The following is a 23,826-nucleotide window of genomic DNA, read 5'->3' on the forward strand; positions in this document are numbered from 1 at the left end:
TGAGAGGAAAAGGGCTAAGAGAGCAAGATGCAAAGCAGCTGTTTCGGTTTATGGGCTGTGACCCAGTAAAGCAGATAGCCCTAGCACATAAGGTAACACCACAAACATCAGTGCATTCCTTGTGAACAGAATGGGGAAAAGTTTGTTATTCCCACCGTCAGAAAGATGCTGCATTTCTACATCTCACTGCAAACAACAAAAAGCAGTTGCACCCTTCCCAATTAAGGGGATAGCTGCAGAGAATCAGGCACACAGAAGTTTTCTTTAGGATTCACGTACTCTGTCCCTGTCACATTCAAAACAACACTTTTAATGCATGCTTGAGACTTACTTCTCCTATTTGTAAGTAAGGCTTGTAAACAAGTTTTATTTAGAGTGCATTTATATCATACATTATTGCTGAAAGTAACACTTAAACCCAGGTTTTTTCAAAAGAGACTACAACGGGACATCTGTGTCAGAACTGGGCTAATGCCAACAGGACTGTCTTCAGCCAAGGGGCACAGTACCTCACCAAATCAAATGTGGCTATTTGGTGCCTCTATTCCATAAGAATACCAAACACCACTTCAATAACTGCAGGTTTGTGAGATGAAGAGCTCTCTCCAGCTGCGTAGTCTGAACTTCATAAGCAGAAGAAAATGTTTCTACAAACCAGACAACAGTGTGTAAGCAGCAGCTTCAGAGAAGCTCTCAGAACTGGTATGTGTGCCATAATACCTATTCAATTTCTTCAAATCCAGTGTGTTCTCTTGTTCTAGTAGTGTTTATTAAATGTCTTTTCAGCACAAGAGAAAACTAGCTATGCAAAAGAAAAGAAAAGCTGAACCTGACACACTATGAAGCTGAGAAAAAACTGAAATTTCATTTGCTTTTGTTAGCGAAGCATACATTTTAGTTGAAACCTGTAAGAGCGTTTTCAAGGAAACAAGACATTCAAGATGAATGCATTTCTTTAGCGTGCCAAAATGAATCTCCATTGCTTAACCATAACACAAGTAGTGAGCATGAACCTGTAAGACAGTAAAGTAGTTAAAGTTCAAACTGTAACTGCTGTTGCACATACACAAACACATCAAAAACAAGTCTTACTAATGCAAACCGCAAGCACTGGATAGTGCTGCTCTAGGCTCTACACAACAATAGTAGGAAATGGAAGTATCTTGTCTTTTCCAGTCAAAACATACAAAATATGAACACACTATGAACACTAAGCATCTTCCAAGTAGCCTCTCTTCCACAGAAAGGTAGAGGAAATTTTCAACTGTGATAAAACCTGCTATGCCAAAGCTGTTTCACTAGAAACCAAGAGCAGCCCTCTCCCTTCACAGACCAGGTCCGAACTTCTGCTTCCCCACATCACAGCACTGGCACTCACAGGAAAAACTCAAAGTAAATGATTCACTTTCTCTCTGACAATTATTCCATAGAAAGGAAGCTGCCTAGCACTTAAATGATTACAGTGGGGCTTTTCCTTCCCGTTAACTAACCAAGGCATTCTCTGTATTTTCAGGTCTGACACTTCACTGGGGTCACAGTCTTGGATTTCTGATCATAAATCTTCTTTTTCTGTGGAATGAACAGAATGCACTGCTCAGTGTGGATAACCAGAAACAGAGAAGCAGCACAAAGCTGACATCTGCCTGGCATCCCAGAATAGCTTCAATGAATCATCTGAATCCAGGTTTGTGAGGAAAGCCACTTAGAAAGATACAACTATCAGTGTAGTACAACAAAAATGATCCTCAAGGAGTAGGGAAGATGCCTTTTGCCCACAGATTCCAGCTGCAGCACTGCCTGGGCTTAAGATACTTCTGTAACATCCCTGTATCAGAAAGCCCTAGGGACTATGACAGCAAAAGAACATGACCCCACCAACTAGGAAGGCAGCAGATTCTTGCTATAACTACAACAGAACAAAAGAAAATTGGGGAAAGGTGCCTTTCCCTTGTCTTTAACCAGACATCTACAGTGCATATGGAGGCTGAAGATATAGCTCAATCCCGGAACAAATAACCTCCTAGTCCTCCACTCAAGACACACAATTCCAGATCTTTGTGGCCTCTCTTCTAACTGCCAAGGAAGGAGGGGATTTCTGTCTTTAGGAGACAAGTTACAACACAGTTTATAGCAGCCAGGGCATGTAATTCTATTTTATTTTTTTTTTAACAACTGCTATTTACCAACAAAGCAGTCCAAGTTGCACATTCATATCCAGCAAGTCAGTCATTCAAAAAAACAAAAAAAACCTACTCAGAATCTGTGAAATGTATCTCAGATGAGACTTTGAAAGAACTAGCCAGATCAGGAAAAGGAGTAAGTCATTTGCTCATTTAAATGTTTTAAGAAGTCAGAACTGAGCCAAAAAAAGCTACCATACACGCTTCCTTCAGCTGGCAAACTGCATACTCTCATATTTGTCCTTTAAGCTCCTAAGTAAATTAAGAAAACACAGCGATCAGTCTAGGGATTGTTTCGATTTCTTTTCATGCTTCATCACCAGTGCCAATAGTAGTCTAGGCACCATTCACTAATTATCCTTCTACAAAGCCAGAAGTGAGCGCTTTACATGTATAGAAGAACCTCCCCCTCTCAATCAGAAGTGTTAAAAATAGTCGTAAAAATCTGGAGTCTTTCAAAAGCATGACAAAAATACAAGTCAGGTTTACTATAGTGAATAAGTTGGTATAAGAAGACAGAAGCCACATAAAGCCTTTCTGCCTGCTTCCCTTCTGAAGAAGGCAAGAGTACCAATTTAATTTTTTCCTTGTTTCACTGATATTTCATCGCTATTAATATGTGAAGCAGGAGGAGTTCTGCAAGTTTCCATACATTATTAGCCCCGGCAAGCTAACTTCCCTCTTTTCTGCCCGTTAATTTGAAGCATGCAGAGAAAGGTCTCTGAGACACTATCTAACAACTCGTGGAAATAATTTCCATAAATTACTCTGCAAGCAAGTCAGTCAGTTGGGGGGTGGGGGGGTTGTAGAGAAAAAGAAAAAAGGCACAAACACAGGGAAGAAAGCATCTGCAGTCATACTGGCCGATAATAAAAAAGTATACCCAAGGGCATAGTGATTTCAAGGCAGGAAATCCACCCATGGGGAAACATCGTAACTAGATGCAGCACACGCTATCTCATACCAGAAGCTGAACGCTACATATTGCAATATGAACAGCAGAATATTCACTGCCTTGCAAAAAGGGTGAGCATGTGCATATCGATCCTCAAATACCAACTCCAAGTCAGTTAAAATCTGAAAATCCTGTTATTGGACTGCCTATTAATTCGCTAGTTTCCACTGTATGAAACAGCTCATGCATTGATCTTCCCTGCCTCCAGTTTTTTTTCAACTGTTGTAATAAGACACCTTAAGAAACCTGCTGCCAGAACTAGTATTAATACCAAACATTGTTATACTGCATATTTTAGTACGGTTCCCTGTTTCAACTGAGGAGATGGCAAAGTTATATGGAGTTCAAGCACTGGTTAGTCAAACGGTTAACATCTTTTTTAAAAGGCAGTAGCTGGGAGGTTTGCGGGGAAGAATCCCAATTTAGTCCATACTCAGCACTCAAGATCTGGATGCACTACATCGAAAAAGCCACTAAACAGTGACAAAACCAGGAAAGTTCCTTTCTTGGTTTCCTGAAAAGGAGCAGTGAATGTTACAAAATTACAAAAGGGGCTAACTAATTAATAACTCCTGGCTGGCCTGAGGAATAGAAGGCTTCAGAGGTAGAATCTGAAGTATAAACAATAGAAACTTTCAGACAAAAATTACATAATAGACACTGAAACAACAGTTTTAAGAAGATAACTGTGAATGTTAAAACAGGCTGCCTCCAAGTCACTCCTCTTAAAAGGCCAAAGACCTTTAAAAAATGAGACTACCAAGAAGGAGACAATAAGAGAGCAGAATACTGTACTCCCATTTTTCAAATTATCAAAACTCTATAGTAAAAACCATAGTCTGTGTTCCCCCCTGTAAATCAGCACTTTTTCAACATTTAAATCAGAATGATAGTTGCACCAACAGAAATATTTCAGAATCAAATACTGAGGCTTTTGCTACAGCATAATCTTGTTAAAGAAATAGAAGTGGTTCATGGGGACCATCAGGTATGACAGAAATTTCAGAAACACCACCAGTGTCAAGGAGAGGCTTCAGTAACACTGCAGGTAGGCAGATAGAAAAACCTGTTATTTTCAGAAGTATTCTTGTAACTAACCCCCAACTTTTAGCAGATCGGATTTTGTAATGTAACTTTGAATCACCCAACTCTAAAAAAGCAAGCACAGGGGAAGGGGCACCTTTGTCACAGAATAGGTTCAATGCATACATCTCTAGACATAACTCCCAACATGCAGCCCAATGAAATTGCCAACTTCACCCCCCACCCACCCAAATTTTAAATGGCAGAGTATATGAAAAAGGGTTATCAGTTTCACTCTAACACCATTCACTTTCCCACCTGCAACATTACTAGGCTTGCCGCCTTGGGGATGTAGTGTCACCAACAGGGGTTCCCATTCAAAAAGTCAAAAACAGAAAGTAGAAGGGTTTTGTTAAGATTTTCAGCAAGTAGTGGTTATACTTAAAAAACACCTAGGGTTCATGACTTCTAGGAAGGGAAGAGAAGGTAGAAATTTTTATTTTGCTTTTTAATACTTTTCTGCAAGTATGCATTTGTACATGCCGTATGTGCCAAGTGGCAGAGTTACAAGCTATTACAGTTTTCCCAGGCCTGCATCTATTCACACCCACACCGGTATCTTGCAAATCCATACTCATATGCATATGTAAAAACAGATGTAGAGCTTCATTAGTGTATACATAAATATTCATTAGTTGCTACTCATGCCCACAAACACGTATATCATATCTGCAAGATAGTGAAAAGTTCCCTCTTACTGTACCGATCTCAGGAACAAGGAAGGACCTAGATTCTTATCCTAGCCGTGTCTAAGCTTATGAAGGTCAACCACAATAACGTGGCATTTCATTTATTTCCCTTCAAAAACTGAGGGGACACACACTTTTACCCCTCTTGTAAAATGGTCAGAACACTTTGAGATGAAAGAATGTCAGTGTAATGTCAGATCAATGGCATTTTCACTGGTTTAAAAGGTAATGCTACTTTCCTAGATAAGAACAGACTACAGCCAGAAATCCTGCAATGCTGCAAATGCCTATCTAAACTAGAGAGCAAAGTACAGGAGAAAGACAGAAAAGCAACTGTCAGTATCATTCTCCTGCATATTCCACCCCAGTTTGTACACAAGTTCTGTGAAACAGGAAAGACAGCTGGATCCTTCCTTTCTGGTTTTACTTCCTTTCAATTTCTCTTTTAGGCTTTGTATAGCTGAGTAACATTCCCACCCATCAATGTTAGGACCTCAAATTTCTCACTAGTGTTTATTTTAGGACTACACTGACTATGCCTGGTTTACGATCATACTTCACAGATCACACAGGGCGTCTTATTTCCAGTCTCTTCTGCAGAGAGCTAAGAAACACCATTCCTGAAAGCGGCTGCTTATCTTTAAATGGTAAGACAAGTCACCTCCCGTCATTCTCTGAGTACAGTGAGGATTTAAGTCAATTCTACCCAACCACCTCACAAGCAAATCCTGACATACAGTCTGACCCTACTTATGTTTATGTGAAAGCACCATCCTAAGGCCACACTACAGTAAAACGTGCCCTTCTGATTCAGTGCAAAGCCCTCTGAAGGGATCATACAGAGGAATTACATGGCTACAAACACCTCGGTGTAACACAAGTGGGTACTTTAAGTATCCACCTCACAACTAACTTTACCAAAAAAAAACCCCAAAAAAATCCAACACAACTTTTTAGTTTTCCAACACTTTACCAAGCTGCTCCTAATTGCCAATTAACAGGAAAATGCAGTCATTTCTTCAATTGTTAGAAGCCTCAATTTTTTAACATATTCAGTGGTAATTAAGAATAAGCAAGTAGCATATATTTTGCTAGTAGAAATATTATGAGGTCATGTACAGCCAGAGGTAATTTTCATGATAAAACCAGCTGATATATGCAGAAGTGACCATGTTCACAAGTGCACAAGCATACCTGAAGTTTGCCGAGCTAGGAGAGAAAGCAGACCGCAGCTAACAAAACTACATTCCCTGAGAAGTCCTGCTGTTCCTTTTGTCTCTCAGCTGCAGCCCTGGAGACACAGAACATAATCAGAACACAGACCTAGGAACCAAAACCCTACACCAAAAAAAAAAAGAATAATGGTTCAACAGAAACAGTGAATTTGTGGCACCTCATCCCTAGCTGTATTTTCTCTCCTTTATTAACTTGCATCTATTTTCTCTTTCATAGAAGCTATAGCCTTTTAACACTTCTCTTGAAAACATTCCTCCTTTTTCTCCAGAGGTATCAAGTATGTCCTCCCAAATAGAAGATCAACAAGCAACAATTTCTCTTTGTCACTCACTACACTTCTACCCATACCCTAAGCCACACTGACAGCAACCTCATCTTCACTTCACAACCAAACCATCCCCACCTGACTAGTAATGCCGTTACAACAGTTATGGGACCCCACAGTAAACCCAGCCAGGTTCGCTATCTTTTATTCCAACAAGGCTATTTTTAAATCTAGATCAGTTTTCCCATCAAACTCTTTATGCACACCCAGACAGCTGTGCTGTGTGACAAGACCAGGAGAAGAGGACAAAGCACCCCAGGGATAAAAAAACACCAGCAGCTGAAGATAGGGGCACTGCCCAGGACACTCCTAAAAATCCCCCCTTTGTAATAGTTTTCCTTTTGTATTTAGCTTTAATGATTGCTTCTGTTGTTTCAGATCTGAAGAACCTGAGGGCCTTAAAGCCTGTCCATTTACTGGAAAGGAATGCACTTCACTGAACAATGTAGCTATAGGAAAGCTGTTTCTAAAGTCTGTTTAGAGAACAACGAACAGTTGTCTTGATTTAGTGTCTTTGGATCTCTAACTTCTCTACTATCAATATTTAAACCAAGGAGAAAAAACGCAACTGTCATAGCAAGCACTATATTCACTTTACCCTACTGGTTCTGCAGTAACACAGCTTAGCTGAGAAAAGTCCTGGTTTTAATAACGCTGCCGTACCAGGGAAAAGGAAAATAATTTTTAGAAGGGAAAAGCACAAGTCAAGCAAGAAAGGAATTTTGTTTGTTTGTCTCTAGAGTTGCCTTTTTATTTAAGAACACACAATGGAAAGCATAAAAATCTCAGAAGAATGAAGCAGACAACAGTGCCCTAAGGGAAAGGGAAGGAACACAGAGGCTGCACTCCAACAGCAGGCAAGAATTATTGGACTGTAAATTGCTAAGTGGTGCAGAATGAAAGCCCCCCCCAACCCAAAAGTATGTATTTATGATTATACATGGGCTGTCTTCTCAATAGTTGCCATGCTACAATATGCCTGCTAAGCATCTGTTTCATCCTGTCTGTGGGGCTTTTTAAAGTCAATTTAATGCCCACAAAAAGAGATTCAGCACATCTTTCAGGAGCCTGGGGAGAGCAGCATTTAAAATATCACACACAAAGGTGACAAGCAGCAGCTATTACACTTTCACTCTAAAATCAAAATGGATCTCTAAACCAACGCAGGACATTTGAACTGCTCTCCCCTAACAAAAGGGCCTCCCAGAAAATATTTTCCTAAATACCAGTCACACATGGATTGTTTCACTGGAGCAAACATTCAAGGTCACTTAACCCCCAAAATCCTACTTTTTCTAGCTGATTTCTGTGGATCCTCAGATACAGGACCCTTAAAAGCTTTTTCTCGTTTCATAGCATCATGTCCAAGCACTAGCATCAAAGCCTGCTACGTTTTGCAGACCCTAGCATTAACCAATGCTTCGTCCTACATTTACCCGAATTCTCAGTAACGGCGCAGCTATTTAATGCATTTCCCCACCAATCTTGGAACAACACATGCCATGTACCAGATGTTCACTCACCCAGGAGCTCGCAGCCTGCCACCAAGGGGGAAAAAAAGGTGGGCAACAGCTCTTAATTCTTCTGTCTATGGCTGAACAGCGTTCTCCCTCCTGTGTGCTGCATTCTGTACAGCCACTGCAGTGCTCGGAGCAAGCAGACTCACAGGAGCAGCTGGAAAAGAGCCTTGCATCTTCTAAGCTGAACACAGGTGTCCATCCCAGATTGAGGGTGGTTCTTTCACAGTAAACCTATCATCTACAGCTCCCTTAGCCAGAGGGTGGGTCACTGTGACAAGTGGCCATTGGAAGGTGATAACTAGGGCAAAAGAGAATAATAAATCCAGAAAAATTGCGTGTGCGCGCGTGTGTCTGTGTGGGAAGGGAAAAGAATAAGTGGAGCAAATAATGAGTGAAAGAATGGAGTCAGTATACAAAGAAAATTATTTACTGAACAGACCATTTGTGCTGCTGACCTCAGTTCATTCCTCTCCAAGTTTTAACTCCTTACAGTCAGGGCTTTGTCTGGGAGAGAATGTCACAGCTCATTTCCACCACTACCCTCCCTTAACCATTTTAAGATACCACTACTAGATCCTGCAGGTGAGGACACACTCCAGCAATGGGCTGCTGCTCAGTTTCAGTGCTCTACAGTAAGCTCTCACAAACCAAAAGCCTGGTCAGCCCATCATGTTTCTCCCTGCCTCCACCTCTAACAAAAAGACTCTTTGAACCCAGAGTTCAAGGGGGTGGTGGCTAGGATTCATACCTCCACCATTTTTAAGACCTTCACAGATAATTTTTCTGCAGTACCTGAATATTACCAGGATATAAAAAGTTAATGCCTGCCAAACATTCCTTCCCACAACAAGAACTGCTGTACGCAACTAAATCTCACACCATGACCTTGTTCTTGCCACCTAAAGATTTTGCTGTTCTAACTGAAACTCCATAGACACTACATGCATTTGCTGTGCATAACTGTGGCATAAACTCCAATATGTCACAGCAACACGTATTTTGCACAGCAGGAGCTATCCCACCAAATGGGAACACTAATATCTTCTGCATTTCTGCTTGGGGAAACCAGAGAATATAGGTTTTTATAACTGAAAAAAAATGTAATATATATTTTAAGTCATTACTGCATTTGAGAATAAGATCACAGAATCTACTTGCTCTCAGATTCCCTGATACTTATTGAGGATACTGCCTCCACACTGGAGCCTACACAATGAAGCAAGTAGCAAACCTGAGTAAAATTGTGCAATATGCAGCGTAACTTCACACTAAATGTCATGATTTTGTTACACAGCATAGCATTGAACTTACAGCCCCGAAAACACATTCTAGCGCATACCACTGTAAAGAAACTTTTCTAAAAACAAGCCAAAGTGTCTTGACTTTGTAGACAGGCTGAAGGCTGTTCACATTCTTCTGCGAGGTGTCAGAGGACTGCATTCAGTCAAGTCATAGGAATTAAAACTGAGCATTTCCAATTGCCCTTGTAGCAAATGAAGCACAATTCTAGCAAATAAGTCAACCTAGGTTAAGCTAAGACACCTGTTAGAAGGACCACATGCTCAGCTACCCACTCTTGTGAATCACTTCCTGAATTGCCATAATTAGCACAACATTGTAAAGCAATTCATCTTCAAATCCAACAGAAGAAATAAACACTCGGTTTACTGTGTTAATCTCACAGCACTTTATTGCTAGTCCATTTCAGAGTCTTCCCTTCAAGATCCACCTGTTGCGACACCAACAGGAAAAAGGAACAACCGAGACCAGCCAGTATGCAGCAATAACTGGCCCACTGGGTCAAGTCTGACCTATGCATCTTGAAACTACTCAGCCATCTGGTCCTTTCTTCTCAGTACCCTCTTCCAGCTTTGTGGTACTTCACGTTTCTGAAATTCCTTGCTTTCTTAAAAGTCCAGAATGAAATTACTACGCCCAATAGCTGAATTCACCAGCAGACGCCAACTGTGAGAAAGCATCATGCCTGTAAGTTATCATCATGGTTTGCATGAATGCAGAACAGAATTCACCACCACTGTCCTCCACCATCGAAAAACCCTTGACTGCCTGGGATGTTTTTCTGTATGCTGGCTGATCCCTATAGCTTTATGAAACACGTTAGCTTCTCTCACCCTTGGAGATCTAGACTTTTGATATTATAAACCTTGAGCTCACTGGGAGTTTGATGAAGCATAAAATAAGCGTAGTTTACCAGTCAAATGAACAACAAAGGATCTTTTGTGATAGCTAAAGAGTACAGGAACAGTGCAGCGAAGGAGTGAGGACTTAGAAAAAGACAACCTCTTATATTTGGAGGTGATATTCTGTAACATTTGATTAATCATCTGGTTTATCAGTGACATGATTTCAAATGAATACAATAGCTTTGTTAAATGTAATTGTCGTACTGACACAACTCACCTGAAGACTTTAGATTAAGGAAAAGATGATATAAAGTAGAACCACTGCAATGGTGCACAAGTACAATGCAATAAGGAAATCTGACCTCTTGAAAAACATTCACTCTGAAATGTTCTGGCAGAGGGTAAACAGTAAAGTCCCCAGGTTTTTGGCACAAAGAAGGAAGACTTAGAAAATGTTTCTCCTCAAAAAAGTAATTTTGCTTCTGTAATAGCATCTTACTGCTCCATGGTAGTTACAGTTCCAAGGTGACTATCTGAAGATACAGCCCATCTTAAGAGAATGCAGGTTAGTGCACAGCAGTTCCTGAAATAGAACATTTGGTTTTGCCAACATTTCAGTTTGGGAATGTCCACAATTTAAACTAGAGTATAAGAGTTTTGAGGAAGAAACTGTGAAGTAAACAAGTCATCTTGTAGAACACAGTTCCAACAGCACTTTCAGCTAGCCTTAGAGAATATAAGACAAATGTATTTTTTTCAATCTACCCTTTCAGAGGCTTACTATTTTAATTCCTTCTATCCTAATACTGCAGCATTTTAGAAGACTGTTGCTTCAGTAACTATTTAAAAATAAACTCTCCAGAGAGCACACAGCACTAAAAAGAAGCCTCTCCAGACTGATGAGACATCTAGACAATCGTCCACAAAAGGGCACATTAGCAGAAGAATTCTCCTACAGAGGAAGCAAACATCTCAAGTGACACTCTCCAAGCAATTTAGCTGTTTTAGATCACACTTGAGACTACACCATTTCTAAATTAACATTAGCTGATACTGCTGCTAGAAAATAATACTGCAAACTGCACCGCTAATGCAGCCTGCGAGGACAAACTTTATGTTCCTACTGGCTCCCCCTGTCAAGAACAGGCTTATGACTACTGCTAACAAAATTCAGTAGTTTCTCCTCCATGCACCAAAGGAGGGTAAGACAGTAGACAGCCAGGAGAGAACAAAAGAAAATGCCTGTGGGGAACATGAAACAGAAAGAGGGCAGTGGATTAAAGGAAGGAAAACACATAGTAAGAGGAAACCAGAAGAAACACTGAATAACAAACCTGAATAGCACACACTGCTCTCTGAAGGCACCCAAAATGCTAGTTTTCCAAAAGCCAGTTTTTCCAGTGGCACCATGCCCTGAGATGCAAGGATAAGGTACCAGAAACACAGTCCACCATTGCTGGGATGTCAGATTCCCTCCCTAATGCTACTGAAGTTCAGACTGACCACAGTCAGAAGAAGGTTCTGCATCTTGGGGAGGCACTAGGTAGGAAAGGTACAAAAAGAGATGGAAGGGAAAAGTACAGTCAAAAACCAAACAAGCAGACCTGGAGAAGATGAGAGAGGGGCTATGTGTTGTACACACAGCATAGTCATCAACAAAGATCTCCCTCCTGTCCCAGAGGAAACATGGATCAGGAGACTCCTCTCTCTCCTCATGAACCACACTGTGAATAGTCATGACCACAGCTGTATGAAGGATTGTATCAGCAAACTGTGGAATTGGCTCAGCGTACAAGCTGGCCGCCTGGAATACCTATCTGTCCTCTGGTTTTATTAAGTCTCATCACTTACTGTCTGGGTAGGATATGAGACCAAGGAAATGGGAACAAGTGCGGTATGAGTGCAGAGAGGTGTCTGAGGGACAGATCAGAAGCAAGTCTGATCAATGTCACAAAACCTGACCATGTTGAGAGGAGCGCGATAAGGGAGGATGTGCAAGGGATATTTGCCGTGAACACAGACTGGTTATTCTAAGACAAAGGTTCTCAGATTACATGAATATTTACCTCTCACAGATATATACCTCCTCATAAGCCCACAGAGTTTATATTTTGCAACTTTAGAAGAGTCTCACTGAATGATTTGAAGGTTGGTTCACATCCTGAAATAAATTCACTGTCAAATGATACTCTATTCAATACGCTGAACTCAAAACTTCTCAGTATGTGCCATACTAAACATCAACAGAAAAAGCATACCTGCTTTCTTCCACTCATCTGCCCTATTTAAGAAAAATAAATAAATAAAATCTTAGAGCAGAGACTTCTTTACTATGTTTTAAAATACTTGGCACAGCAGAGTCCTGGGTGGGTCTCCAGACATATGTAACGCAACAGGCATCACATATAATGCAAAAGCAACAAGAAAGTACCAGGTACAGTGATGGGCTCAGCTGTGGCCCATCTGTCTTGTCTCTCTCTGTGGGAACACTGAATACCATCACTGTGGAGAATTTTGTGGAGATCTGCTACCGATGCTGTCACCTTCTGGATAGCTCCTCCATTTTCACACATACAACTCCTCTGTCTCTGAAGTACTGGAAGCAGACCAGGTATCACTGACACCCAACCTTTTCCTGTATTTCCTGAATGTGTACGCAGTCCTACTCTCCCTGGAAAGTCCACAGTATGTTTAGCTTCTGTTTATAAGCAGCAAGACAAATTACACTTAGGAGATCTAGAAGAAACTTGAAATACCAGGTGCAAGGCACTGACCTTCCCAGGGTCGCCAAGAAAACTACATACAAAGGCTAGCTCCAAACTAGTCTTCCTTTACAATCAATGCAGAAAGAAGCACAGCTCTAGAGAATTCTGAATGGGAATCTCACTTAAGTGATTTAGCATGGCTACATGAATCATCAAAAGCATGCCACATTCCCCAAAACTGTTTACACTTCCTGACATAGTTTAATCTAGCTTTTCTTTATCAAACTGAGCAGAACTCTGTTTATAGCAGATGGAGTACCATACACAATGTACACAGACTGTTATTAAAGAAATAATTTACTCCTACAAAAAAAGATTAGCAAAATATTCTTGGATTTGACTGTTTAAAGCATGACTCCTGGGCAAACACCTGCCTTCATTCCTCACTTGTGTGCAGTTCACCACAAAACAGAGGCAATGAGAAAGTCTACCATCTTCCCCTTCCATTTCTTTAGTCATAACCATGATTTTGCACGTGTTGGACATTTCTCAACACAAGATCCAGAGTCGTCTATGACATGGGTATCACTGGATGGATATCAATTAGGTTTGCATTCTTTAACTTGGTTAGAGCCAAATTTGGTTTCTTGTTGCCTTTAGATTAATCTCTTTAATAAACCCTGAAAAAAAACCGTAAGCAAGTGTTAAATGGTGCAAATTGGTACAAGCTGCAGTGTCTCACATAAATGGAGCAGAGTTTATACTGTCCTTTACACAGGACCCAAGAGAAGCCCTTTTTAACAGCTGTGTTAAGTATACATGGCATATTGAGAAAGACCAAGACAAAGGCAAGAAGGGCCTCCCAACCATCCTGTTAAACCAAGGCAGTTCCACCAAGGCCATAAAGAGACAGAAGCGTTAGATAGGACTCACATGGCCACAAGCACTTTTACTTGCATGGCAGAGATAACGAGATATGATCCCACAAAAATGCAGCTGTTCCGCCTATACTTTAACTTTCAGTGAAAAGTCTCCCCACAGCCTCAGAGTAAAGAGATCTTCATAATTTAAAGGGCGGTCACTATAAAACTTATGCTATGCATTGTCACTTTAGTTCAAAAGTTACTTAGCAGAAGATTACACCCTAAGACTTCATCAGACACACCACCCAAAGCTCATTCCAAAGCATCTTGCAGCCAATAAAAGATATAACTAAGCAAAACACTTGAAAGGTAGATTTATTAGAAGTCTTCAATGCATTGAAGTGTCCTCTTCCCTCAGCCACATCAGCTCCCAGCAAGCCTTGCCTCACTTCAAAGCACTGCAGATTCAGAGGAATTATTTCCAAACAGCAGGGCAGAAAGCAGTAAATCAGAACAATTTTCCTGCTGGCCAAAGAGGAAGTTGATGCAATAAGTGCATTATTTCCCAGATTTTAATTAAGCTGTACAATTGGAATCCTAATGCAGGCAAACACAGCAAAAGACCCATAACATAAGACAAATACTTCTGGACTGATGTTGGAAACAGTCAGCACAGAAAACAGAAAGCTGCAAGATTTTACCTTTGTTTTGTATCCTACAATAACGTTTGAGATTCAGCAGTCTAAACCAGAACTCCAGTACACAATATGCTACACAGGAACAGAAGAAAACACATATCTTGCACAGAGAGGCTCCAACTCAAGGGATGACTGATGGACAAGTGGATCCAACAAAAGAAGGGAGCACATCCAAAAGGCAAAAACAATCAGAAAAATAAGCAATGACCTACTGAGTCCACTGCTGGGCAGTTCTGGTTCAGTCAGTTCATGGCAAGGGAAGGCATTAAGAACTTCTCTGAAGGCAGACGAGGCGGCTTCATCGATGTTTATGGAACTCTTCTTCATGATGGATGAAAAGCATCCATCTGCCACTCCTCTCTTCATGATGAGAACAAGGTAAAGAAAGGCCACAAGGGTTTAGCAAATGCCTAAAAGTTAGCAGCATTAACAGGTGGGACTACACGTTACATTCTCCACAGTATGCCCCTCTAGATGACAGTTGAAAAGGGCTAAAAAAACCAGCTTATGTCTGTAGTTGTAGAACTCCATACAGGAATGATTTGCTAAAAGGCAAAGGCAAACAAAAAAAAACCCCAAACAAAAACCTCCACTTTCAGTAAAAACGGCCATTGTTTTGAACAGCTGAGTATCAAAAAGAAATCCAGACAAAGCAAGGGCAGCCTAGACGAGTTTTAACCATGTGGCTAGACACAAAAGATCGTATCTCAAAGATGTTGTGGAGAAAGAATGAAAAAGGTTAACATTCAACCCAGATAAAGATCTGGGGAGAAGTCAGAGATGACAGGCTGAGAGAGACAGGAATCTAGCAAAAACGTTTTCCTCACAATCTCCATACCTTTCTTCCTTGCCCCTTCTCAAAAGAGAAATGCAGTTTCTCATGTTGTCTATTGCAAAAACAATAGTTTCAGAACAGTTGATCCCTACTGGAGCAATCAGGTTACTGTCTTCAGCAAGACATTTAACCTGGTACTGACCACACACCTTTAGCAGAAAAGTTATGAACTCCCCTTCAAAAGTGTGGGACAAAATAGGTTCCTCTTTCCTGAATCCGAAATAATTCTATTGTTAATTTACTGCTGTCTACAAAGAGCAAGAACTTGCATTTTCTTTTCTTGTCTCACTGAATACTTTTGAATGGAGTAAATTTCAATACCTCAGAAAAGAAAGAAGAACATCCTTCAATTTCCTCTTGCTACTTAAGCCAAATAATTCTGCTTGACTGAACATTAAAAGAAAAAGGGGGGGAGGGAGTGTCAGAAGAGAGGATGCCCACACAGGTGAGCAACCTTCCTTTCCTTAAATTGTTTCCCATATCTGGACACTGAATTTCTATCACAAGCTATTCCATACATAAGAGCATCACAGTGCCTCTTCAAATCAAGATACAATACAGGCAGGAGAATGAGAAGAGCTATGATCCATGTCAGTTTACTGTTTACACAAAGAAACTAAATGCTCTTAGAGCCCTATCAACTACGTATTCCAACTACCTCAACATTAGGAAACTGCAGGAACAGACAAATAATTCAGCGACTGAGCGTCCCAAACACAGGGTTGGAATCCAAATGTCTTCATACCATGCACAAGCACCATCTACATGCAGATCTCTTTCCTCGGAGCGTACATTCTTGGGTTCTCCTAGATGCACTTTTCCCTTTCTCCCTCTCCCTTGTGCAATCACACAGAAGATGGCATTCAGCTAGGGGAGGGAGGAAGAGAAAAAAGGAAGGAAAGGGTGGTGATTTGATGTTCCTATGCTAGCTTACCTCTTGCTCTGTCTCTACTGTTTTGGGCTCCCCTCCTAGTAAATAAAATAGTGCCTGCCTCTTGTATCTTACCATTTCCAAAAAGCAGCATGAACACCAAATCAGTATTATTGCTGCTTTATTACCACCTATCAAATTATGAACAGCATTTCTGTAGGTGACATCTCAGTTACATCCTGCTAGTTTGCAAGGCTAAGATCAGCTGTAGGCTCTGGGGCTGCTGGGAGACCTAAGAAAATGCAAGCAAGGCTCCCCGATGGAGCTCATGTAAAAACCCACTTCCTGGATTTACGGGCAGGAATTTCCCCCTCCTCCCCTTTCTAAATGAAAGGTGAGATCATCATTAGGATCTGCTACAGTAAAAGCACTCGCCCAAGAAAAATCTCTCGGATCACACCCGCACTAGGAATATCTCAGCCATATTAGAACAGTTGTACAGTACGTTGCCAAAGCTGCATTTCACACCCATCTATTAACAACAGACCACAGTGTTAAGGCAAGCCCAAATAGTACACGTGTGCTTTACCTGTATAACTGAATCTGTGTGAGAACCTTACATACCATAGATCATACCCTGGATCAACAGTGTAGCCCCAGCTTCAGCCCTAAGTGAAAGGATTCTTCCACCCCAGGCTATTAAGATGTAGATCAGCTGGCAGAGAACAGATTCCTAAAACATCAGAGCTGGAAGCTGCATGGCAGAAACAAGTTTTGACCAACCTCTTACCACAGCTTCCTCAGGCTTCTCCACAGTAACAGAACAACACCTGTAACACCAAAGAAAGTCCATGTCCAGGTTCTGCTGTTGCTCTCAGGCAATTCCCTGTGACATAGTCAAAACAGAGTGGAAGTTTTCTGTCTCTAACAAAGACAGCAGCAGCAGCATAGACAGTTTTCTCTTTCTTTTTACCTAGAGCCACCCTGAATACTATTCATAAGATTACATTGGCAAGACAGCCTTTGTGTTTGCAAAGGAGAAAAAAATCCTAATCCATTCATGGATTACATAAGTGACAGAGAAGTCATTTTGAAATCCCACACGATGAGAGGAACACATACCACTAAGGACCAATCCTGCCTCAGCTTTCTCCAAAAGCAACATGTCATCAGCTCTGCTTTACCATGTGTACAACAATAATTCAAGCTTTTTCATAGAAAAGTAACACTGCTGTAGGCTTTATCAAAAGAGACTGGCACCTGCAAAATAAGTAAGATTTTTCATATGAGGCACGTTTGCAGGATATTTGAAACCCAGAGAGGCACAAAAGCTTAGAATAAAATGTCATCCTGACCTCAATCAGTTTTGTTTAGGTTTACGCCAGGAATTACAGAGTCACGTAGTATTTACAGATCCTTTCTTAACACACAGGATAGTCAGGAACAAGGTTTGAATTCAAATGTATTGGAAATTGGAATTGAGATACATGTCATTCATAACCTACATAGCTATTAGTTATTTTTTCTGCACAAATACTTAAGAATAACTGTTAAAAGAAAAAACTTCATGGTTGCCCAGTAACATCTAAGAGGGCTTTAATTTAAGAACTAAAGAATTTCCAGCTTCACCAATTAGTTATAAGGTGTACCTCCCAACTATAATTCACAGAATCACAGAATGATTTGGTTTGGAAGGGACCTTAAAGATCATCCAGTTTCAACTCCTCTGCCATCAGCAGGGACACCTTCCACTAGACCAGGTTGCTCAAAGCCGCATCCAACCTGGCCTTTAAGATCTGATTGAATACAAAGTCTAGCATAGCTAGTTATATCCATCCATGTTCTTGGACATGAGTACTTTAGCAAGCTGCAAGCTAAGTACAAATCTAACTGTTTTCTTAACTGTAGTGTGACTTTTTCTGCTACAGATGAACATGTAGTGGAATTCTGGCTGGTTTAAAGGGACACTGCCAACTTCAATCTAACTCCAAATCTAGTTTTGTGCAAGTAAGCTTTCACAGACTCTTTGACCAGTAGAAATATTCACATGATTAAAGAAGTTAATTCCCATGCAATGACTTACTTTTACCAAAATCATGCCTGCATTACGACCAACTCAAACACAAGCGCTGAAAATGTTGACAGTGAAAAATAAGTAGAATAAACACATTCTCCAAAAGAAATGCAGGAAGAGGTAATCAGCGTAACTGTTGGGAACAGAAGTCTATTTCAAGTCAGTTTTTGGTTATAGGCAGAAAATCTTGTTTACTGGGTTTTTTCAAGCTCGGGTAACTTGTAGATTTCAAAGTTTGTAACCAGAATTAGCCCTAAGAGGTAGTTTCTGTATCTCCATGTTGCCCAGCAAGGGCCCATTTCTTTTCTCAGCTTCCCCTAAGCCCCCTATGCTAGTACAGACCAAGTTCATTTAAAGTGCAGAATAAGCAAGAACCCCAATTGAAGTCTTAAGTCTAACACTCCAAGAGACTTTCCACAGGTTCTTCATTTCATTAACCTTTCAAAGTAGTACAACAGAATCAACAAAGGAAGCGGCAACTTTTGTAGTGCCAGACTTGTAACATATTCCTCCATCTCAACAAAAGTTACTGTCAATTGCTCCACAGCACTAACCTTAAATGGATGACTGCATGAGGTAAGAGATGACTTCTTCAGAATATGGAATGGAGTTGTTATAATGAACGCATAAGCAAGTTTTCATTAGAGTAAGAGAAGGAGCCCTATGCTTGGAAGCAGTTACCTCTGTTAAGTCTAACACCCTTAACACATCTTAGGACAACAGCCTGCAGCAATCACGTCCGTAACATAACAAAAAAACCACAACGGACACAAAAGTATTAGATAGCTGGACATCCCTTGTACTGAGCACATCTAGAATCACAATAAAAAGCCTAAAGGCTTAGGTCTGCGACACAAGCAAAAGCACACACAGGACGAAGCCAGTACATGCTTTCTCTTTGTGGGGCTGTCATCAGCCGCCTGGCTATGGAAGCGTTAGGTGTGCTTCATGACACTGTGGCAGCCAGCGCTGTAAAGTTTACCGGCGTAACGCGACCCGCAGAGCGGCGGTCAGCGGCACAGCCGGCGGCAGGGAGAAGCAGCACGCCCCGGGCGCCCCGGCGGGACCGAGCCGGCGGGACCGAGCGCTGCCGCCCGCGGGGAGCCCCCGCCGCCCTCCCGCAGGCAGCCTGCGCCCACCCCGCACAAGCGCCGCCGGCTCCTCCTCCTCCGCCCGGGCCGGGACCAGCGGATGAGGTGCCCGGTACCTTTCGCTGAGCCACCCCCCTCCGGCGAGGGAGCGCTAGGGGGTCCTCGGGCCGGCCTCCCGGCCGCCACCGCCTCGTTCCTCCCCGGCGCCGAGCCGCGTAATCGGGTCAGCGATCCGGCGGGGACCAGCCGCCCCGCCGCGGGCCGCCGGGGATCGGGTCTGGCGGCTGCACCCCGCCGCCGCTCCCCGCGGGCCCGCTCCCCGGCCTGGCGCCTCGCAGAGACCCCCGCGCCGCCGCGCCAGGCCGCTCCCCGCGCGATGCCGACGGGCGAAGCGGCTCCTCCGCAGGGAACGCGGCCGCCCCACCTGCCGCACCGCGGGAGCCCGCCCTCCTCCCTCCCGGGGGGCGGTGGCGGAGGAACCCCGCTACGCACTTGCCTTCGCCTCATGCTGCTCCGGGGGCGGCGGCGGCGGCGGGGCTGGGTGGCTGGCGGCGCCTCTGCCCTGGGGGGCGCCGCGCTCCCCCCGTCCGGGTGCCGGCGCGGCGCGGAGCGGCCCGACCCTGCCCGCCGCGGGAGGGGGCGGGTGAAGCGGCGGCGGCGCGCGCACACCTTGGCAGCCCCGGCTACCGCTGCCTCGGCCCGGCCCGCCCCGCCCCGCGCGCGGAGCGGTTGGCGGGGCGGGAGGAGGAGCGCGTGCGGGCAAGGCCACACGCGCGCGCACACACACACCCACACACACACAGACACACCCACACCGTTCCCTTAAAGCGGTACACGGGATCGAGGGGAGGGCGGCGGGGAGCGGGGTCTCCAGCCGCAGGGCCCACGGGGCCCTGAGAAAGGGGGAGAAGGGGGGGAGAGCGACGGCAACGGGAATGAAGCAGGTGCGGCGGCGAACAATGAAAGGCTGCGGTCCTGTCCCCCTCCCAGCCCCGCACGCTCTCGGCTCCTCCCCCGCTCCCTGGCAATGGTACGCTCCCACCGCTCGAATGGCACAGGCCGAGCGGGGATTGGCCGCCGGGGCAGGGCGGGGCCAGGGCGCGCGCCAAACGCGACTGGCGGAGCGGAGATCAAAAAAGGGGGCGGGGCGAAGAGCCAACCGTTTAAAGCGCCCCGGGCGGGGGCGGCGCTCGCGTGTGAGGCGGCGCACGCCGGGGGCGCGCTCTGTGACCGGGGCGCGCGCCCCCGCCCGCCGCGGCCATGGCCCTCTGCGCTGTCCCCGCTTTGCGCTGTCCCCGCTGCTGTCACGCCAGGCCGGGCCGGGCCCCCCACGCTGTCACCCACCTCCTCGACGGTGGGCGGGTGTTTCTCGCTCGAAGTAAAGCTGCTGCTGCCCGGGATCCCGTGAAGAGCTGCCCCCCGCCTCGGGCAAAGCCACCGCTCCCCTAGAGGAGGCCCCCTGGGTGGCCGGGACAATGGGCGCCGCCTGCCAGCCAGGCCCTGGCACCGGCCGCGGTGTGCGCCTGGAAGGTTTCCACGCACGTTTTGCATGTAAATGTGAAACGCTGATGAAACCGAGCGCGGGAGAGATGGCACGTAAGAAACCGGCAGGAGAAAGGTGGCAAATCAGATCTAAAAATGTCTGGAGAGACGCTTGCAAAAATCATCATGAGAAAGGGCTAAATATATTTTTGGTTCGGGGTTGGCTGGGGAGAAGCTTGGAGCTGTGGTCATAGCAACTCCCCCAGTTTGGATCCTGCTGTGTTTGGGGAAAATAGCTCATTGCCTGTTAGCTCTGCAAGAACAAAATTACATCAGATGAATGTCTGCTCCCATTATCCTTGTCTCCTGCTAATTGAATCAACTTGGAAGACCCAAATATTGACTAATTCCTCAGGTTACGCTGAGGTAATAGTACAGGTATTGGATGGACAGGGAAATGACAAAACTGTTCTTCAAGAAAGTACTGAGAAACATAAAATGTTCTCTGTGTGTAGGGTTATATATGTATGCATATCTGCATGCTTATTTAAATGCTCTTGGAAGCCGCTGGTTACTGGCTGAGCGCTCTGCATCTGAAGTGCAGTCAGGGAAAGCAGTCAGTTCAGCACATAGATACACCCGTGTCTGCATATATATACACAGGTTTGTATTCATTTATGTATATTTGTTTCATTGCTATCTATACACTTCAGTATGTATAAGCAGTGCACACATACATGCTGTCTTTGCTACGCTCAGCTGAGTATGCCCTTGAATTCTTCAGCTGAGGGAGCCAGTTGATGTGTACCTGAATAGAGCAGGAATGCAAACAAATACAGAAGCACTGTGAATGACCCAGGGGTTAAGAATCAAGTACAAACCCAGGATAATATGTTAATAGCAATGGTAATATGAAAGTACACAAGCTTCCCTTCAAATAGGCCTTTCCTTTCCAGCAGAGATAATTCAAACCTCTTTCACATCCAGAACCACACAGTCCCAATGTCCTAAAGCCACAGTCTTCCAGCCCTACCTTAAGAGAAGTTTTGACCTCCACAGTCTATTAGAGATTTTGGCGTGAAAAGCAGTCAGGTACTGCAATAACAATGTGATAAAAACCAAAATAGATACAGTTCATAAGAGGTAGATAAAATGAGTTCATGACACAGCTGAGGACATTTTTACTACAGCGTGGTGTGACAAATATCAGCCAGAAGTGCACAATTCCCAAATCACTATCTATATCCCTGTCTGAGAACAGATGGAGGAAAGCCTTTAGCTGAGCTAAATTTGGCTCAACCCACCCTGTTTACTGATGGAGTTTCCATAAGCATAGAAATTAGAGCTACTGGTTGCAATCCCTTGAGAGCCGCAGCCTGCTGATAGAGCTTATGTGTTGGAAAATCTGGCAAAGACGCCTGTCCTTACCTGAGCAGATGCACAAAGTCATGCACATACAAGTCCCAAAGGGCAGCAAGAGCTCGAGTCAATGGGCATTTCCACCTCTGAAGTCAATGAAGGTCACTGACATAGTAGCTCTTTGAAGGGCAGGCAGCAGCTTCTATTACCTGTTAATAACCAATATGTCAAGGTGTCCTCCTCTACAAAGATGCAGGTTGAGGAAGTGTTAGATTATTGAAAACTGAAAGCAGGCAGAGAAGAGGGTTTACATATGTTGATACAGGAGACATTTTAAAATGCTCTTAAAGGGGCCAACGTGTGCAGTGTGTCCACTCACTGATTACTGGCTGAGCACTCTGAACAGTCAGGAGGAGAGCTGCAAGTTTAACAGTAATCTTTGTAAAATCCTAATAAGCATCTGAACAATTCCCACTAGGGAACTGAAGAGCCATCTGCACTCTAGCATGAGGCTGTCTGTGGCATCCACAGCAAGACTTGTACATCTTGGCTTGATATTTTGTAATCCAGCACCAGAGAGGCTTAGCCATATGATAGGGTTATTTGCATCATTATGCTGTTAGGTTCCCGGTGAAGTTTTCACAATGCGCTGTAAGAGGAAGGGTTTAAACAAGTAGAACTAAAGCAAAACCAAAATGGCCTACTTTGTAAAAGCAAGCTGTGGCAGCTGAAATCCCACATCACAGCCCAGCAGAAGACTGATGTTCCAGGCTGGTGATGTGCAAGGTAGGCCCATCACCATTATCTTCCCTGAGGACTTTACAGAACTGCTGGTTTGCACTGGGCTAGGTAACAATCACCTCACCCCAGCCAAGCAGTGACTCCCTGTGAATGAGTGCCTGCAAGCACTGTAAAACTAGATGCCTGGCACTCCAGAAGTCACCACTAGTAAGTAAAACAGCCATCAAGGAAGCAGTCCCAAAACAACTCAGGAAAAGATACTGTGGTTCAAGATGCACCTCTTAAAAGGAGGTGAGCTGCTACTGCTCAAAATAAGGTCAGAGTATGGTACTGTGTCCCATTTTGAAAAATCAATATACAAAAGTAAGGCCTGACTTTTTTTATGTATTCTGTTTCTACAAGAATTTATTGAAGGTTCATAAAGGCCAGGTGCTACTCCCAGTTAGACACGGAGTATAGCAAGGAAGGCAAGTTAAAGAAGAAAATCCAAGAAAGTTTTTGGTATCTCCATGATATCAAAGCTATTTTCACAGTAAAAATGGCCAAGAAATTGTGAATTCTCTTCTGACGACCTTCCAAGGCTCAGAACTTGCCAGGTGCATGACTGATCCTGTGGGAATTTGTAATCTTTAAAAAACAAGAACATCAATTCCACTCGAAGAATACTGTCCCAGAGCAGAGTCCCCACATCTGGAATTAGCAAGTAAAAACACAGCAAGTGGATTTTCAAATGAGGAGGTAATCACCGAATTACAGGGCTGGAAGGGATACTGAGAGGTCATCTAACTCCATCCCTGTGAAAGCATCTCTGTCCCATCTGTTTTACCCCTTAAAGACCTCCCCAGTGCTGCAGACACCACAGTCTATCCAGACAAGACGTTCGTTTCTCATGACTCACTCTTTTTGCCTTTAGAAAGTTTTCCCTAACGATTAACCTGGATCTCTTTTACCATAATTTATATCTACTTCTCATCC

The 23,826-nt window shown here is 43.6% G+C and overlaps 1 protein-coding gene and 1 long non-coding RNA gene across 20 annotated transcripts in view; one reads left to right on the plus strand and one right to left on the minus strand.

Moving 5' to 3' along the window:
* The window catches only part of MICAL3 (microtubule associated monooxygenase, calponin and LIM domain containing 3), a 161,589-nt gene extending 142,033 nt beyond the window's left edge, over positions 1-19,556 (minus strand). For 7 of the 19 annotated variants that reach the window (XM_037390537.1, XM_037390531.1, XM_037390535.1 and 4 more), the window contains exons 1-2: positions 7,992-8,155; positions 6,102-6,198 (exon numbers count right to left, since the gene is read on the minus strand). The gene's annotated coding sequence lies outside the window, so the exon portion shown is untranslated. Of the gene's footprint in view, positions 1-6,101; positions 6,215-7,991; positions 8,168-19,385 lie in introns of those variants that run through there. The other 12 variants (XM_037390538.1, XM_037390530.1, XM_037390536.1 and 9 more) reach the window with 7 other exon arrangements.
* On the plus strand, positions 356-7,940 carry LOC119149360. Its single transcript, XR_005104674.1, has 3 exons — positions 356-702; positions 1,514-1,684; positions 6,847-7,940. It is a non-coding gene; the product is annotated as an uncharacterized LOC119149360 (long non-coding RNA).
* Positions 19,557-23,826: the final 4,270 nt, after the last annotated feature.

The sequence above is a fragment of the Falco rusticolus genome, chromosome 5 (genome assembly GCF_015220075.1).
Source record: "Falco rusticolus isolate bFalRus1 chromosome 5, bFalRus1.pri, whole genome shotgun sequence".
Lineage (NCBI taxonomy): Eukaryota > Metazoa > Chordata > Aves > Falconiformes > Falconidae > Falco > Falco rusticolus.